The sequence below is a fragment of the Arachis ipaensis genome, chromosome B04 (genome assembly GCF_000816755.2).
Source record: "Arachis ipaensis cultivar K30076 chromosome B04, Araip1.1, whole genome shotgun sequence".
Taxonomy (NCBI): domain Eukaryota; kingdom Viridiplantae; phylum Streptophyta; class Magnoliopsida; order Fabales; family Fabaceae; genus Arachis; species Arachis ipaensis.
This window is the reverse complement of record NC_029788.2, coordinates 109,806,911-109,818,386: the sequence shown is the minus strand read 5'-3', so window position 1 is coordinate 109,818,386 and position 11,476 is coordinate 109,806,911. Positions and strand designations below refer to the sequence as shown.

Below are 11,476 nucleotides of genomic sequence, written 5' to 3'. Positions count from 1 at the left end.
TCATTTATGTTTCTGTAATATGACCCGGCTAAAGGCATTTTTTATACCTATAAGATCAAGAGCCCCAGGATCAAATCATATGCGACCAAAAATAATAAATTAGAGAACATAGTATTAATTTACTATAAACAACATAACATTTATGTTTTTTTTGTTATCCACGGTATTCCTCATCCCAACAAGTCAAGGACTAATTTCTTGCGGATCTAAGCTCCATTTAAAGGTCTGCTGCTAGCCAATGGGTTGCTGCATGCACAAGGCAGGATTCAAACCTCCGACACTTGCTTAAGTAGACAAGTGAGCTGACCACTCGACCAATCCAAGTTGGTTACATAACATTCGTGTTACTAAATTTAAAAAAGGTAAAAAATTCCAGTAGCATAAAACTTATCTGTTCATATACCAGTTCAAAATATACATTAAAAATATAGCCTGATTCAAGTGATATGCGAACCCAACTCAAGGGAGGTTGACAAATAGTATCAACTCGTGGTTAGCACGACAGTGAATGTAGGGGATATGACTAGCACCTCCATAATCGTAGTTGCAGTCCCACTCTGCACCCCGTCGATGATAGTTATAGAGAAGACCCATGTGGCCTCGAGTTGGGCACGTCGTCGAATCACACACCAAATGCTCTCCTTCTATTTCAGGTAGTTGGACTTCAAAATGCCACGAAACTGAGACAACTTGACATCACATCACTTTACACATGGTGAGTAAATCAGATACCTCAAATACATAAAATATTTCGATCCCATTATTTTTTGCCTCCTTGTCATCCTTACGAAGGAGCAACATCATTGATAGTGCATACTTGGCAGCGTCATGGCCGTTAATTGCGGCATTGTACAGCATTTGCATCCCAACGTCATGGTGACGTCAAATAAAGAGCTCCTGTATCCCGTCTCAAAATAGAAGCTCCGGGTGACCACTCTCCTTGCACTGGTGAAAGAATCTCGTTGCGCCCGGGTCACGGTACCAACTCCACCTAATGGCATGCGGCCCTTGTGTAGAAGCACCGGTGTGCACAATATTCTCACCTCCTGCCTCACGCATAGCTTTATATGTGATTCTGAGACTGCGCAAGTCCTGAAGAGAGTTTGATGCGACTTTAATGGTAATGGCTACCCATACGTCGTGGAAAAGGTAGATGGTCTCTGTGAAACGCTCCATTATTACTTTCTGGAGGATGACTGCTTGGAAGGGAATATGTGTATACTGATTTGAATATAGAATGGAGCAAGTAGTGGTATTTGTTTATGGTATATTTATAAGCCCATTGTGCCCTTTCGTATCTTGTACCATCGGCCGTGAACCATCGCATCTTATCCCTTTGAATTTTTCTTTTAGCTTTTTTTTCAAAATATACATTTGTTAATCAATTTCAATCACATGACAAAAAAAATCCGAAAAGGCAAAAATAATAAATAAAAGAATGCAAGTAGATTTCATGTAAATATTGTCCTTTATTAAGCTTTTAGAAGAAAAAGAAAAAAAGCAAGTACTTTTGCTTAAAAAAATGGGTATTTATATTAATAAATACTAATAAATCATTTAAAATAGGAGATATAATTAGTTAAAGAATTACAATAACAAAACGACTAGTATCCTTTAAATTTATCCTTTAAATAGCCTTTTATTACACGAATTTATAAAAAGTAAAACAAACACATCCAAATGAATTTAATGTTTTCTAAAAAACTTAAAAAATTAGTGACTAACAAAATTATTATAATTAAATGATTTGGTTTAAAGGATTATATTTCAAAAGATGAATATCATTTCACATAAAATAATAAATTATAAATTTAAAGTCTAACCAAAAGATGAATTTTAAAAGCCAATTAGTATTTCTTATAAAAAAATTTAATAAACGGCACCAACAATTTAAAATTCTAAGAATTTTTCCAACCTATCTAGAGAACGAAAAGGTTACCAGGGGGAGTAAATCCAAACCTGAAATGTTAACACCTAAATGGAGATCGTATATGACATGTCAACATTAGTAGATTCGTTCCTTTCTTGATAACGAGATATGTAGCAAAATTCTTAGGAAACTAACACCAAAGGGAAGCAGGCAATTACGTAGGTCTTAGTAGCGACAAAGTTTCTTGAACCATGTTTGTTGAAGTATACACTTAGTGTACGTTACAACTTACAAAAAACCACTATTAAAAGCAGACATAGATAACTTACTGTAATCGACAGAGGCAGGCACCAGGACAAGGGGAACGTGGATAATTTCTCAGCACTAGTCATTGTCATGGCAACCATATAGATGATCTGGTTACCAACAACAGTATCATGGAATGTGAATTTACAATCTCGATAAAATATTTAGGTAGTTTCCTCTTGAGCAAGGTTAAACAAGTGTCATACCTTTTCATCAACATCATGTCCCGGTAATAGGCTGTGTAAATCAACTCTAGTTGCCAACTTGTCTCCAATACGAACAAGATCCTCGCTACATGAGGCAGAAAATGTTAACATGTAAATAAACCACAATACACGAGTTTAAATATCGAGGCATAAAGAATTATCAGAGGTCAAGACTCCCGTCGAACCTATAGGTGAATAAGACCGACTCACAGTTATTAAAGGCCATTGTAGGAGTGATCCTAAACTCCATCTAAGTCATAAGTTTATGTTTAGGGTTAGTCCGTGGTCAAATTTCGGTTCTCGTGTATGAGGTCTGTCATGTAGTGGCATCTTACATATTGTATGACGATTCTATGCCTAAGGTGACAACCCAATATATAACTTTAGAATGCCATAAAAAAAGTCTTGTTATCTTAATTAACTTTTTATTTTCATTTTAAATGGTATATAAATTAGCGACATGTTTACCTTCTTGCTCATTGATTGAGTTGACTTCCCGCTGCTTGAGTCCATCCGCACAGATCATTATAGTCCTTCACCGGGTCTTGACCATTTCACTTTCCTAGTTGCCGACGGTGGTGTGTAGAACAACTTTCGCATGATGTAGTCGGTGTCTTTCACAGGTGGAGTAATTTTTCCAGCTGAATCCGGGGCTACAGGTATTTCACTTGCGATGCCTGAACCAATTTTCATAGACCGTGGGGTTGACTGTTCATCCATCTCCCTGTCGAAGTCCAGTATGATGACGGTATTTTCATGGCTTGCACCAACTAATATGCCCGCCGTCTCCTTTTCGAAGTCTTCTGTTAAAGTACACACATTAAACCGTTTAAGATACGTGACACATACAAGAAGAGTGATATACCATACCAAGTGGTTAAACCGAACCTGAACTTTTTCAACAAGGCCCTTCATCAAGTCCTTGATTATGACGCCGATCTTTGGAAAGGACCAGTCATCCTGGGCCTGGTCTTGAATATCATTGACAGCAATGACCTCTTCATAGTATGCCATATAACTTAAACCATAAACCCTAAAAACCACACACTACATAGTATGCCATACACCTTAAATCATAAACTATAAATTCTAAACCCTAAATCCTAACTCCCACACCCTAAATCATGAATCCTAAACCATAAACCATAAACCCTAAAACAAGGATCCTAAACCCTAAACTATAACACATGACATGAACACCTTATTTAATATAAAACATAAATCTTTTATCCCATAAAATCTAAACCCTAAACCATAAACCCTAAAAATCACACACTATATAGTATACCATACACTTTGAACCCTAAATCATAAACTCTAACCCCTAAACCCTAACTCTCACACCCTAAACCAGGAATCCTAAACCATGAACCCTAAACTCTAAAACAAGAATCCTAAATCCCTAAACTATAACACATAACTCGAACATATTATTTAATACAAACCATAAATCCTATCCCACCAACCCTAAATCTTGAACCCTGAACCATCAACTCTACATACTACGCAACCGCACTAACCCTAAATCATAAACCATAAAACCTAAACCATTAATACTAAATCCTAAACCCACGAACCCTAAACCAATATATAGTAAATCCTTAAACCAAAACAATTATTTGTTTACTGTGTACTGCAAATCAATATGTATAAAGTGTGTTCTAATATATCCTTAGAAACTACCTTTTAGAATAATAATTATAATTATAACCATAATAATATCAGATTAGAAATATATGTTGTTTAGATATTTGATTAATTTGAAATAAACATATTTTAACATAAATCCCTAATCTGTAGACCGTAATCCATAAACATTAATCCGTTAACTTTTACTTATATAACACCCATGTTTACTGGTCATTTAACGGGTAATTTGATTTCCATAACTTTTACTACAATCCATGCCTCGCCATTGGACATATGCGGATACACTATAGGCAAGATCGGGATAGATGTTCAGGGCGGTTAGAGAGCATTGGCTACCTGAACGGATCAATGACATGGCCACTTCGCACCCGTTCATCGTCTTACGATATTTATATTCTTTCTAAATGGATTCTTAGATGTATTTTGATGCGATGTGTCTCATCGGATGACGGCTCATTGTATCCAGAGAAGGTGAGTGTCAAATCCCGTCATGTTGGGGTACAACTGTACGAGCTTACAATAATGGCACGGTGTGAAGAACAAGCTTCACCTAAATTATTATTGTTTCTTTTTATTTTGTTGGCATTGATGATGTGCACCTCATGGTGGGTCAAACTTCACCGGATAAATTGGTTTTCTAACATGGCATAAACAATGTTACATCATCATTATTCATTTCACAGTTACTAATGACTTGAACATTGCTGTAATCACCATACTGTAACTTAGAAATGTTGAATGAATTTATGCTTGCCTTAAGAATAGAAGTTCCCATAAAGATGCGTTGGACAATAGCAATTGATGTCAGAATTGCAACAATTGTTATAAATGACATCATTATAGTGCTAAACTGCCAATGCGTAGATGAGTCAGCTCCTAAAAATAAAACCTGTTTATAAGATTTACACGATAGAACCACCAATACAAAGATCATAAAATAACCGGGGAATGACTAATGAGCCAACAATACTTACCCTCCCAAATACATGAATGTAGGGATCATGCTCACCAATGATGGAGAAATAGCATTATTTTCTATCCATCCAACTGCAAATAATAGGGTAAAAAAACCATCAACTTGAGAAAATATGGTAATTTTGGTTAATAAAAGAGCTCAACATACAACAGAGATCCTAACCTTTCAGGTAGTAGAACATTGTGACTGATACCATTAGGAGATTAAAGAAAATCACTGTCACCCAAGGCATTGCAGTGACAAAATACCGAATTATCAGCAGCCAAATCATGGATAGAAACAGAGGTAATAATCCCCCCACAAACAATCAGCACAGGCCATGACTTTCCTATGTCAGTCATGTATCTCTATAAATAAAAGCAATTATTACACACAAAAATTCTACCATGGCATGATGCTAAATGATAGGACATACTAAAGGGTACAACTCATAGTTTCATACAAAAGATTTTTGATAACGTGAAAACAGGTAGAGTTTCAAGATTCTAAACAGAATGCATATCAACAGCCACTTCTAATTTATACTCAATTGTATTCTATTCCTGCATTTCATGCTGCCAAGGACACTTTTTTGCATATCAACCAACTGTCAATTGAACATTTCAACACTATTTCTTTGCCATCTTACCAGTATATTTTTGTAGTGGCATGTTTATATCTTCAAGGGTGCTTGCAAGAAATGGAAGTATTCATGCATTTTAAGGAATATAGATGGTTGAAAAAGTTAACCTATAAGACAGCTGACCGAAAGTTGATGTACTTGTGAATAGACTTATCAATAACAATGTCTTCATTAATGCTAACTCCACCCATCTGCTGCCAATGATTTAGTGACACATTTGATGCACGAGCAATGAATTGGCAAGTCCAGTAAACTAGACAAAAGTTTTTTATCTAAGAATCAGGTACTTTAAAAACTTGTAATATATATGTTATTGACAATGTCTTCCTTACCATTTACACTAGGAAATATGACAGGATAACAGGGACCTGAAGTTGAAGAGAGGAGTTTCTCATTTCTGGTGTGAGGTACTCATAATAATTATAGTTGCTATCAATCCAATCATCCATACTAAGACGAATGTCTCCTTTGGAATAATCACACACCCAATTAAGTGAATCTTCAGAAGGTACAGGGCAGTCCAACAAACATATGCTGCGAGCGTCGACCAATTTTAGCTTGCAATCCTTCAATCCACTTTGATATACCTGATTAGGATTTAGCCAGTATAATAGCTCAACTTCGTGAAGCCCTGCATGCTTGTCCCCACACACATTTCCTTTGTAATTCAATCCATAAGTAAGCCTATTAAGTCACAATAGCAGTTATTACAGACTAGAGACTACAAAACAATGACAATGGCAGCAATAACAAGCACAATCGGCCTTGGTAGGTGTGTGATCACAAATTACACAATAGTAATAACGAAAAGAGAATGTATAATGACAGATACAAAGATAATTTCTATTATGAAAAAAATAAAATCAATGATGTAACTAACACTTTTATTTGGTTAAATGAAAAGTTCATTTATTTGAAGTATACCAACATTCATTTTTTAGAGAAAGGAACACATGCAACATATTTTTTAACAATTATATACCAATTTAATTCTAGACCCCAGAAAGAAAAATAAAACTAAAATAATCATAAATTGATAAAATCTATTACCTCATGGAAGAAAACAACTACTCAACAAAATGCATAAATGATCAACAATTAGTTATCCATTACAAAGGCTTCCATAAGTGAGGAATAAAAAAAAGTGCCAAAAAAGAATTCCATTTACGAAACCTCACACTTCAAAGGAAATGCAATTTTTCAACAACAGAAGCTCCATAAAAGAATTAAAAAAAAAACGCAAAATAATACAAAGTTGAAAATTTTACCTCAAAGGGTGATAAATCCCGATTTTGTAGTTTATCTTGTGCTTAATTTGGGAGATTTTATCACCTTTTCTCACATTTATTCAATGAAATAGGATGGTTTTTCAATTCTCCCTTGATTTGTGCTTAAATGTGAAAACATGCTTTTTAAGCCCTAAAATTGGTGATTTTAATTCACTTTAATTCCATTCGATGCCTTGATATGTTTGTTGAGTAATTTCAGGTTCATAAGGCAAGTATTGGATGGAAGAAGTAAGGAGAAAAGCATGCAAAGTGGGAGAACTCATGAAGAAATGAAGGAACCGTAAAGCTATCAAGCCTGACCTCTTTGCACTCAATCGACCATAACTTGAGCTACAGAGGTCCAAATGAGGCAGTTCTAGTTGCATTGGAAAGCTAACATCCGGAGCTTCGAAATGATATAAAATTTGCTATAATTTCTTGACGTATAGGGGCGCGCACCCACCATGTACGCGTGCATGCCGATTGAGCACGTGGTTCTCTAAAGTGAAATCGTGGCCAGCGATTTCTAGAGCATTTTGGGCCCAATCCAACTCATTTCTAATACTATTTCATGCAGAATTCAAGCTTGGGTAAGGGAGGAGCAATTGTTTTGTAGCATTAGCATCATGTAGGTTAGTTTCTAGAGAGAGAAGCTCCCTCTTCTCTCTAGAATTAGGTTAGGTTAATCCATCTTAGATCTAGGCATGATTTCTTGATTTCATCTTGTTTCCTTTCCAATTTCTTGTTTCTATTACTCTATTTTTCTTAGTTCTCTTGTCAATTTTACTTTTATGTCTCTTTTAGGTTTATGAATATTCATGTTGGATCTTGTTTAAATTTGATGAAATTTAATGTTGATGTTTCTTTTATTGATGATTTGAGCTGTTGATTTACTTTTCTAGCCATTGGTAGTTGTTAGATTTTATTATTCTTGCACATTTACTATGCTTTCCTTTGATACCCACCAAGTGTTTGACAAAATGCTTGGTTGGGCTTTAGAGTAGATTTTGAGCATTCTTGGCTTGGAAAGAGTAATTAGGCAATCTTGAGTCATGAAAACCCAACTCATGTTGGTGATCTAGAGTTGTTAGTTAATATTATTTCCATTGACTCTAATATCTTGCTAATCCAATTAGTGAGTTGATTAGTACATTTAGATTGAGATTAACTAGTCTTGTTTGGCTTTCTCTCATGGAAGATAACTCACACCTTCTTTCAATGTTGGAGATGACGAAATAAGATAAATTCTTGTTAAGTATTGTTATGATTAATGACTAGGATGGAAAGCCTATGATCTCAAACCTTGCCATGAATGTCTCTCTTTATTAATTGATTCTCTTTAATTGCTCTCTTTACTTCCTTGTCATTTATTTTCTTGCTAATCACCAAATCAAACCCCCCTTGCACTTTCATAGCCAATAATTGACCATTTCATTGCAATTCCTTGTGAGATGACCCGGAGTCTAAATACTTTGATTAATTTTTATTGGGATTTGTACTGGTGACAAAACCATATTTTAATTTGATGTGAGAGTTGTTTGTTAGTTTGGAGCTATGCTTACAACAAAGTGATTCTTTTCTTTATGAAGAAAATCTAGACCAACAACAATTTTTGCTATCAAATTAATGGCGTCGTTGCCGGGGATTTGCAATGGTGTTATGTCACTGGCTATTGTATATATGTTAATATGCTTCTTTGCTAGTTTTTGCTTGTTTTAGGAGTTAGTTTTTATTAGTTCTTACTAGTTTTGTTTTTATTTTCTTTTGCTATTATGAATTCTCATCCTTTTGGCTATGAGTTTGGTTCAAATTATGTTGTAGGAAATGGGAGCTTGATGAGTGGATAATTTATACGCTTTTTGGCATTGTTTTTAGTATGATTTAGTTAGTTTTTAGTATATTTTTATTAGTTTTTAAATAAAAATCACATTTCTGGACTTTACTATGAGTTTGTATATTTTTCTGTAATTTCAGGTATTTTCTGGCTGAAATTGAGGGACTTGAGCAAAAATCTGATTTAGAGGCTGAAGAAGGACTGCAGATGCTGTTGGATTCTGACCTCCCTGCACTCGAAGTAGATTTTCTGGAGCTACAGAAACCCAAATGGCGCGCTCTCAATTGCGTTGGAAAGTAGACATCCAGAGCTTTCCAGCAATATATAATAGTCTATACTTTGCACGAGTTTAGACGACGCAAACTGGCGTTCAACGCCAGCTTTCTGCCCTATTCTGGCGTTAAACGCCAGAAACAGGTTACAACCTGGTGTTTAACTCCAAAAGAAGTCTCTATACATGAAAGCTCAATGCTCAGCCCAAGCACACACCAAGTGGACCCAGAAATGAATTTCTGCATCATTTACTTATTTTCTGTAACCCTAGTTACTAGTCTAGTATAAAAACTACTTTTAGTGATTTATTTTATATCTCTGGTTAGTCATTGAATAATTTTGTGTTCTAAGATCACGTTTAGGGGGCTGGCCATTCGGCCATGCCTGGACCTTCATCACTTATGTATTTTCAACGGTAGAGTTTCTACACACCATAGATTAAGGTGTGGAGCTCTGCTGTTTCTCATGAATTAATGCAAAGTACTATTGTTTTTCTATTCAACTCAAGCCTATTTCTTCTCTAAGATATTCATTCGCACACAAGAACATGATGAATGTGATGATTATGTGACGCTCATCACCATTATCACTTATGAATGCGTGCCTGCTTATCTGAAATTCTCACCAATGAATTACATAAGTATCCCTATCTTTATTTTACGTTTTAATTATATTTTTATTATCAATTCACCATAACCATTTGAATCCGCCTGACTGAGATTTACAAGGTGACCATAGCTTGCTTCAAGCCGACAATCTCCGTGGGATCGACCCTTACTCACGTAAGGTTTATTACTTGGACGACCCAATGCACTTGATGGTTAGTTGTGCGAAGTTGTGAAGAAGAATTAAGATTATGAACGTGCGTACCAAGTTTTTGGCACCGTTACCAAGGAAAGAAACAATCACGATTTTGTGCACCAAGTTTTTGGCGCCGTTGCCGGGGATTGTTCGAGTTTGGACAACTGACGGTTCATCTTGTTGCTCAGATTAGGTAATTTTATTTTAATTTTAAGTTTTTGTTTTTATTCTTTTTATTTTCGAAAAATTTTCAAAAAAATTTTAAAAAATAAATCATTCTATGGCTTTAAAATTTTGAAGATGAATTCTAGAGTTTCATGATGATCTGTTGATATCTGGCTGGCTGTAAAGCCATGTCTAATCTTTTAGACCGAGGTTTCAACTCATCATCACAAGAGCTTTTTTGATTTTCATCAATTCAGCTGTTGTATGCCTGATTTGTATCTTAAAGCTTGGCTGGCCATTGGCCATGTCTAGTGTTTTGGACCGGAGCTTTCACTAAAGGCTTGGCTGGCTAGTAAGCCATGTCTAATTCCTGGACGGGAGCTTTAGACTAACATTGCATGATTCCTGGAATTCTCATTAGAAATTTTGAAATCCTTATTTTTCTTTTCCAATTAATTTTCAAAAAATCCAAAAAAAAAATTAACAAAATCATAAAACCAAAAATAAATTTGTGTTTCTTGTTTGAGTCTAGTGTCAAATTATAAGTTTGGTGTCAATTGCATCTTTGTAATTTTTCTTTAAATTTTCAAAAACTCATGCATAATGTTCTTCATGATCTTCAAGTTGTTCTTGATGATCTTCTTTGTTTGATCTTTGCATTTTCATGTTTTGTATCTTTTCTTATTTCTCATATGCATTTTCAATTTGTTAGTGTCTAAAGTTTGAAAATTTCTAAGTTTGGTGTCTTGCATGTGTGTCTTTTCTTAAAAATTTTCAAAAATAAAGTTCTTGGTGTTCATCTTGACATTCAAGGTGTTCTTGGTATTCATCTTGACATTCAAAGTGTTCATGCATGCATTGTGTGTTTTGATCCATAATTTTTATGTTATGTGTCATTTTTGTTGTTTTTCTCTTTCTTCATTAAAAATTCAAAAATAAAAAAAATATCTTTCCCTTATTCTTCTCATAAAATTCGAATATTTGAGTTGACTTTTTCAAAAGTTTTTAAAATCTAGTTGTTTCTTATGAGTCAAATCAAATTTTCAATTTAAAAATCCTATCTTTTCAAAAATTTTTTTAAAAATCAAATCTTTTTCATTTTTCTTTTATGATTTTTTTCAAAAATTTTAAAAATGATTTTCAACAAGAAAATCAACAAGAAAACCAGAATAATTTTTCGAAAATTTTAAGGAAAATCAATAAGAAAACACCAAACTTAAAGTTTGGCACAGGATTTAATAGAGAAAATATTATTTATGAAAAAGATTTTTAAAAAGAGTGTACCCAACTGCCATGGGCTTGGACTAATGCTCTAGCCAACTAGGCAGTAAATGTAACACTTGTTTTAAAGAAGGATATTTTTAACCAAGAACAATAATAAGAGACTCTAAACCAAAAAGAAAAATTTTCCTAATCTAAGCAACAAAACAATCCGTCAGTTGTTCAAACACGAACAATCCCCGGCAACGGCGCCAAAAACTTGGTGCACGAAATTGTGAATCACG

At 34.6% G+C, this 11,476-nt stretch overlaps 1 pseudogene; it reads right to left on the bottom strand.

The window, feature by feature from the left end:
* LOC107636828 overlaps positions 910 to 11,476 on the bottom strand; it is a 21,251-nt pseudogene continuing 10,684 nt past the window's right edge.